General features: G+C 43.8%; 1 non-coding gene across 1 annotated transcript; it reads right to left on the minus strand.

Annotated features, from left to right (window-relative positions):
• Nucleotides 1–5,799: 5,799 nt before the first annotated feature.
• Nucleotides 5,800–5,906, minus strand: LOC145033168 (small nucleolar RNA R71). The gene has a single exon (XR_013677406.1). It is a non-coding gene; the product is annotated as a small nucleolar RNA R71 (small nucleolar RNA).
• Between the last annotated feature and the right edge of the window lie 2,835 nt (nt 5,907–8,741).

Here is an 8,741-nt window from a genome sequence, read left to right on the forward strand (position 1 = left end):
TTTTGGTTTTTCTTTTCTATATATATATATATATATATATATATATATATATATATATATATATATATATATATATATATATATACACACACATATCAACTTCATTTTTTTTTCACAACACAATCTCTTCTCTCTCTAATTTTTTTTTTTTTTTTTTAAATCACCACTGTCTCAAAAATGTCATATTCTGAAGAATTTCAGACTATTTTTTATACCACTATTGCGTGTGTTCAAATGACGGAACAAACATACAACGTTGTATGTAACAACGCAGCTGCAAGTTTTCAACGGAGAACACGATGATATATTTGCAGAAATCATGAAGAAGCCAACCAATGTTTGGTGCAACACTATTTTGCAGAGAATGCCACTTACCAAGGGTATTATTTTCGTAGGCGCTTCAGAATGCTCAAAGGTTTATTCGAACGTATAGTTGAAGATGTAACGAGGGAGTGTGTAACACCGTAAATTTCAAAACAAAATTTTCAAATTTTATAAAAACATAATTCACTTAATATTCACAAAACAACCATGTTTGAAATTCAATCCAAGTAATACAAAAATCCCAAGATCTGATAATCATAAAATCCCATGCGTGTGTACTGATTAAGCCGGCGCCTTCCCACGGTCGTCACTAGTACCTGAAACAAATAACACCAAACACTGTAAGCACAAAGCTTAGTGAGTTCCCCAAAATACCACATACAACACATATTAGCCACTCGAGGCTATAACTCTGTGGGTCCGTGCACCCAAGCTCTGTGAACCCTCAGGTTCTAACTTTGTAAACATGCACAGCATAAATCACAAAGAATAATGCAGCGCAACACATAACACAAATATAGCATACAAGCACTGTATCACATAACTCTAGTTACCTACTCAAGGTAAAGTATAGTGAGAAGACTCATCTCGTGTATCTCGATAGCTCGCAAATCCCTGAACCCACTCGTACTCGATCCCCCTAGCTATAATCCTCCTATAATACACTACATCTCTAATTAACATTTTCACAACTAAGGTTGACTAACCCCACTAAGTCAACACAGGTCAACTCTGGTCAACGGCCAACGGTCAACTTTGACCGGACTTGGCGAGTACATTAGAGCGACTCGGCGAGTCTACACGTGTTTGCTAACTCCTTCGGATTCTCTCTTAGCATGTCGAGTACTCCCCTGACTCGACGAGTTCCACCTGGCATGAATCGCGGGGCCACCGCGACTAACTTGCCGGGTCTTAAAACAACTCGGAGAGTTCCAGTTTGACTCAGTCCACCTGTCAACCCTCTCTAACTCTCCCTGACTCACTGAGTTATCCCCCTTAACTCGACAAGACCACTCAGTCCACCTGTCAACCCTCTCTGACTCTCCCTGACTCACTGAGTTAGCCCCCTTAACTCGACAAGACCACTAGAACTAGACTTCGCCCTCGAAGTCTCGCTCTGCAAATAACTCCGGATGCTGCTCGCGCATCTCACGCTCTGGCTCCCAAGTCATCTCGGACCCCTTCCGATGCTGCCACTGAACCAAAACCAAGGGCACCTCCTTGTTCCTCAAAACTTTGATTTTGCGATCTCTGATTGCCACTGGTCTCTCAGCATAATTCAGGCTCGCATCCACCTGAATATCCTCCAAAGGAACCACTGCCGACTCATCGGCTATACACTTCCGCAATTGCGACACATGGAAAGTGTCGTGAATCTGCCCCAACTCTGCTGGCAAATCCAAATGATAGGCTACCCTGCCTACCCTCGCGACCACCCGAAATGGACCAATATATCGGGGCCCCAACTTGCCCCTCTTCCTGAATCGAATCACGCCTTTCCAAGGAGAGACCTTCAGGAGCACAAAGTCGCCGACCTGAAACTCATGCTCGGACCGACGTCTGTCCGCATAACTCTTCTGACGACTCTGAGCGGTCAACAACCTCTGTCTGACCTGTTGTATCTGCTCTGTCATCTAAAGCACTATCTCAGTACTGCCATAACACGTTGTCCAACCTCTCCCCAACAAATGGGGGTCCGACACCTCCTCTCATACAACAGCTCAAAGGGTGGCATACCAATGCTCGAATGATGGCTGTTGTTGTAAGAAAACTATGCCAAGGGCAAGTACGTATCCCAACTCCCCCCCGAAATCCAACACACATGCCCGGAGCATATCCTAGAGCATCTGAATCATCCGCTCACTCTGTCCGTCTGTCTGGGGGTGATATGCGGTACTAAAATGCAGCCTAGTACCCAGCTCCTCATGAAACTTCTTCCAGAATCTGGAAGTGAAATGTACATCCCGGTATGAGACAATCGAGATCGGCACCCCATGCCGAGATACCACTTCCCTCACGTACATCTCTGCTAACTTCTATGCGGAAGAATTCTCGCTGATAGCAAGGAAGTGAGCGCTCTTCGTCAACCTGTCCACAATCACCCAAATTGCATCAACTCCCCTAGCAGTCCTTGGCAATTTGGTGATGAAATCCATGGTGATCTGTTCCCACTTCCATTCAGGAACCTCCAACGGCTGCAACTTACCATGCGGTCTCTGGTGTTCGACTTTAACCCTACGGCAGGTTAAGCACCTCTCAACAAACCACACAACATCCCTCTTCATACAGGGCCACCAATACTCCTTCCTCAAATCCAAATACATCTTAGTGGCCCCAGGATGGATCGAGAATTTCGACCGATGAGCCTCTTCCATCAAAATGGTACGCGTTCCTCCCACAAACGGTACCCAAATACGCCCATGAAATGTCATAAGCCCCCGACCATCGGTAACAAACTCCGATACCAACCCAACAACTCGTGGACTCGGCGAGTAGGCCTTGCTGCAAAATAAGATCGTGTAACATCGCATGTACTCGCCGAGTAGAGTTTGTGCACTCGGCGAGTAGTGAGTGTTTTTCCAAAATTGGTCTAGTTGCTGCTTCTCTCGACTTTGGTGTTGAAATCGGAAATGTAAACTGACCCTCACTCTAATTCCTTCAGTAGCAATACTCCCTATAACCCTCGACTCTCACAGACTCAATCCTAAGGACAAAACTCCATAATTGCTTGAAAATCGCTCATTCCTTTCTCGACCCTCACTAGTTAGTATGCTTCCCTATCTTCAATCCCTGAAAAAGAAAAATAAACAACTAACAGTGACAATAATAATCCACCCATCATAAAAATCCAAAGTGTTTAACAATTGTCTAGAACAAAACATCATAAGCATAAAACATAAAAACAAAACAAATTCTTCAATCTTCATCATCCATTCCAGCTCCTCCTGCTCCACTTCCTCCCTCTCCGTCTCTTCTTCTCATCCTCTCATCCCAATTCATGATATTGGGATAGCCGGGTCCAGGTCTCGGGGCAATTTGCATTTGTTGAAAGAGGTATTCAAAAGATTGATTAGTGTAGTTCACCCCTTGCCCAATATCATCCAAGTAGTGTCGGTACTCTACTTGGTTCCAACCATCATTGTCCTCCACCGGAATAACCAGTGGATCTTCCCGCACCCGTTCACTCCTTTGTCGGACCCGCCTTCCCGGCTCCTCGGGGACCGCCGGCTCATCTTCATGTGGAATAGTGAAGGAGTCGCCAAACTTTTCAACTATCTGTGCCCTCCTATAAAGTGCAGTGTTGAATGGTGGAGGGTGGATAACCGTTAATGCTTGAGCTTGTGGCAAATCCAATATCCCAAATGACTTGGCCAGTCGGGTAATAAACATGCCTCCATTTATCTTTGAATTGATCTTCTCTTTGACCGCCCCCTCAGCAAGGAATTTGGCAATGCATTAAGGAAGGTTGTAAAAAGCGTCTAGAGTGATGATGCTCCACAAGTAGAAGATGTCAAGGGTGGGGACTTTGTCCCCATCCTTCCGCATGTTTATTGTACTAGCCACAAACCGGTGAATGAGTCGGTGGATCGGAGAACGAATGTAGCCTTCTTGCGCGGTGGAAGGAATGTAGACTCAATTGGAAATTGTGTTCCACCATGTAGACACCACCACCTCCTCGGGAAGTTCTTTATGACAATTCTCCAAGAAAGCTTCAAAATAGTCCGTCATCACCATGTCTTGATCATAAACACCCAACCTCCATGAGAACTCCACCATGCTGCATTGTCGCAGCTCCCCGCCCAAAGAGAAAGAGATTGTGTTAGGATTATAGAACTCACTACCACCTCAAAATGAGATGTTAGCAAAAAATTCCCAGCACAACTCAGCATAAACCAGCTCTTGGATCTTAAATAACTGCAACCACCCATCACAAGTTATGTTGGCATATCCCAAATTGCAATCCTTTACCAAGTACGGGGTGAGTTCTTCTTCCAACCCAACATTTCCCATCCACCCCCAATCCACTACATTTGGAAGGTGAATTTCCTTCTGCCTGAGTGCCTCCAGTCTGTTTAGGGCTCTTGTTTTTGACGATTTGGAAGTAATTTGTTGAAAAGATAGCCATGGCATATCACCATGGCTTCCCCCTCGTGAAGATTGACACATTCTTGCCATGATACCTGCATACAAACATCAAGAACACACAAACAAACAACACCCATAAATTAAAAACAAAAAAAATTGGGTCTGACTGTTACCTACTCACCGAGTACACGACTCTACTCGGTGAGTAGTATGAACACCATGACAGATCGAGTGCCGGATCTGTGTAGACTGTCCAAAAGTCCAAATTTTTCATAGGGTTTTGTTGTAATTACTTATCTAACCATAGATCTTGAAGAAAATACTCCTAAATTATCTAAATAATTAATCTAATTTTTCAAAATTTTCAAGTTTTTGTTTGGGGAATAACAAGTGCATTATCTAAAATTTTCAAGTTTTTGGCGCCGTTGCCGGGGAACGGTTCTAAATAATTAATCTAATTCGTAATTTTTTCGATCCTTTGTGTGAGTTTACTTGCATAGAGTTCGTTTATTGCAATTTAGTAATTAGTAATTAGGTTTTAGCATCTGTTTTAGTTTTAATATTAAGTTTATAATTTTTTCAAAATCTCACTGATACTCGCCGAGTGCAGTCGCACCTACTCGGCGAGTACCAGTTTATTTAGCAGTTAATTTTTAATTTTTTTAGTACATTTTTTTGTTCTTTTTAAGCTTTTATTCTATTTATTTCAGGACTTTCATGACCAGAGGATCAAACACACCACTGGTACCCCCGTTTAAAGATCCCAAATCCGCATTGAAAAGGAACAAAGGAAAGGACGTGGAGAGTTCAAGTACACCAAAGAAGTCGCCTTTGCCCAACTTGAAGACTGTTTTTGGGAAAAAGAAGAGCAGTAAATCAGGAGCATCCAGTGCCTCTTTGATAATTGAAGATCCAATTCAAGAAGATATCGGGTACGAGACCGAGGAAGAAGAGGAGCCTACATACGAGCACGAAACCGAGTCCGAGGAAGAGTTAGCTTTCACAATGGCTAACATTGATGAAATCCCCATGGGAGAATGGAAGAAGAGGATGCGCGACGACAATGGCCCAGGACTTGTGCAACCCGCAATTCCCGCGACTGCTACCTTCGAGCTAAAGGGTCATATCCTAGCTTCACTCAAAGAAATACCTTTTTATGGGAAAGATCATGAAGATGCCTACAAGCATTTGGATGAAGTCAATGATGTAGCTGATTACTTCAATATTCCAAATGTAACCCGCGAGACTCAACTACTTCGTATGCTTCCGGTAACATTCAAGGGTGCTGCCAAAGACTGGCTCAAGTCACTTCCCCCCGAATCAGTCACTACTTGGGCCAAGATGAAGGAAGAATTCATTGATCACTTTTTCCCACCTTCTAAGATAGCCAAGTTGAAGAAGGCCATTGCAAACTTTAAACAACAAGCTGGAGAGTCGCTATATGAAGCATGGGAGAGGTACAAGAGCTTGCTAAGAAATTGCCCACACCATGATCTACACAGCCAGCAAGAAGTCTCCATCTTCTATGATGGAGTCAATGTCACAACTAGGCAGTTACTAGACTCGCAAGGCCCACTTACAAAGAAGCTGCCCCTGGTGATTAAAGAATTAATTGAAGAATTCTCTAAACACTCTAGAGAATACCATAACCTTAGACATGATGCCACTAGGGGAGCCGCTTATGCTGCTACTGAAGACTTATCTGCGGTCATGGCTATGCTAAAAACCATGGATAGGAGAATGGATAAAATGGATCAAACGATCCATGCTATTCGGGTGGGTTGTGAAAACTGCAATGGGCCTCACCTCACTAGAGATTGCGATTTGGATGAGAATGGCAACAAGAAGGCGCAAGTGTGTTAGTCGAGTGGAAACCGATATGATGAAGATTGGTGCAAACAAAAGAAAGAGTAACTCCCTTATGACGAGTACAAGAAAGCCAATGAGGAGAAGTATAGACAAAAAGGGAGAGGGTTCTACCAAAAGGAGGAGCCGGTGCAAGAAAGGAAGCCAAGCTTGGAAGATATGTTCACTAAATTTGTAGCTGCTTCAGAAAAAAGGCATAGTGATCATGATGCTGCAATTCAAGAAACAAGAACCATGCTCAGGAACCAGCAAGCATCTATCCACAATATAGAAACACAGCTTGGGCAACTTGCTCAACAACTTAACCAAAGGTCACCAGGTGAACTTCCTAGCAAAACCGAAAATAACCCACGAGGCGCGCACATAAACATTGTCACAACAAGAAGTGGGAAGATAATCACTCCCCTGGCACCTATTCGGACTGAAGTACCCAAGGATTCACAGAAGGATGAGGCAGAAAAGCCAGCAGAAAACCAAAATTTACAATCTGACAGTCCTACTCGCCGAGTAGGACCGATGTACTCGGTGAGTACACCATCAAAAACCTGTGAGCATGCTCCTGAAAAGCCTTACCAACCTCCAATGCCATACCCAGCCCAAGCTAAGAAAGAGAAGCAGGAAGAGGAGTATCAGAGGTTCCTAGACCACATCAAGACTCTTCAAATCAACATACCTTTCATTGAATCCGTCATGCGAATGCCCAAGTATGCAAAGTTCCTTAAGGAACTTCTCACCAATAGAAGAAAGATGGAAGAAGTGAAGAAGGTAGTGCTCAATGAAAACTGCTCCGCTGCGATGCTAAATAAGCTACCAAAGAAGAAGGGTGATCCGGCGAGCTTGACTTTACCTTGCCAATTTGGTAACTTGGCTGCTATTCATGCCTTAGCTGATTCTAGAGCAAGTGTGAACCTTATGCCATACTCATTCTTTAAGAAGCTAGACCTCCCGAAGCCAAGGCCAATTCGCATGGCAATACATTTGGCGAACAAGACAGTCACCTTCCCAAGAGGCATATGCGAAGACTTACTAGTGAAAGTGGATAAATTTGTCTTTCCTGCTGATTTCATCATTCTAGACATGGAGGCGGATCCACAAGTACCAATCATCCTTGGAAGGCCCTTCCTCAACATGGTCAGCGCTATAGTAGACATGAGAGACTCAAAGCTCACCTTGCGGGTCGGAGACGATTCAGTGACATTCGGGGTGGACCAAGCTATGAAGTATTCTACGAGCAGTGACGACACGGCATTCTCAATAGATATGCTTCACGAACTATTGGAGGAAGACATACCTGAAGATTCCAGCAAGTTTATAGCTTTAGATGAAGCATTTGATCCAGAAAAAGATTTAATGGAAATTGAAAGACTGTTGGAAGAAGCAGAGTATGAAGAGCTAATGAAGCAATCTGACAGTCCTACTCGCCGAGTAGGACCGATCTACTCGCCGAGTACATCTGAAGAAAAGTCAGAATTCGTGAATGCAGCCACCAACTCACCGAGTACCTTACCTGCACTCGGCGAGTCCATCACTCAGAACCAACGAACAGAGCTCAAAACGTTACCAGACCATTTGGAGTATGCTTTTCTGGAAGAAGGCAATCAAAAGCTAGTAATCATAGCCTCTGATCTGTCCAAGTCTGAAAAGGAGGAGCTCGTGCAAGTGTTGAAGAAGCGGAAACGGGCCATAGCATGGAGCATCACCGACATCAAGGGAATAAGCCCATCCTATTACTCTCACAAGATCAATCTAGAAGAAGGAGCAAAGCCGGTGGTACAACACCAAAGAAGGTTGAACCCGAACATGCAAGAAGTAGTTAAGAAGGAAGTGTTCAAACTCTTAGATGCAGGAATCATTTACTCCATTTCCGATAGCCCATGGGTGAGTCCGGTCCAAGTGGTGCCCAAGAAAAGAGGGATGACGGTCATAACCAACGAAAAGAACGAGCTAATCCCGACACGAACGGTAACCGGTTGGAGAGTGTGCATCGATTATCGAAATCTAAACGATGCCACTCGTAAAGACCATTTTCCCCTACCTTTTATTGATCAAATGTTAGAAAGACTATCGGGCCATAGCTATTATTGCTTTCTAGATGGATTTTCGGGTTATTTTCAAATACCCATAGACCCAATGGACCAAGAAAAGACCACATTCACTTGACCAAGTGGGACTTTTGCCTATAGACGCATGCCTTTTGGGCTATGCAATGCACCTGCGACTTTTCAAAGGTGTATGACAGCTATATTCCACGATATGGTGGAAAAATTCATGGAAGTTTTTATGGATGACTTTTCCGTTTTCGGATCTTCTTTCCATGACTGTCTCACAAATCTTGACTCAATGCTTGCTAGGTGTGAGAAAACCGACTTGGTCCTCAATTGGGAAAAATGTCACTTCATGGTCAAGGAGGGTATAGTTTTGGGCCACAAAGTTTCCAAAAATGGAATTGAAGTGGATCGGGCAAA

This window comes from Lactuca saligna, chromosome 2 (assembly GCF_052625555.1).
Source record: "Lactuca saligna cultivar CGN05327 chromosome 2, ASM5262555v1, whole genome shotgun sequence".
Lineage (NCBI taxonomy): Eukaryota > Viridiplantae > Streptophyta > Magnoliopsida > Asterales > Asteraceae > Lactuca > Lactuca saligna.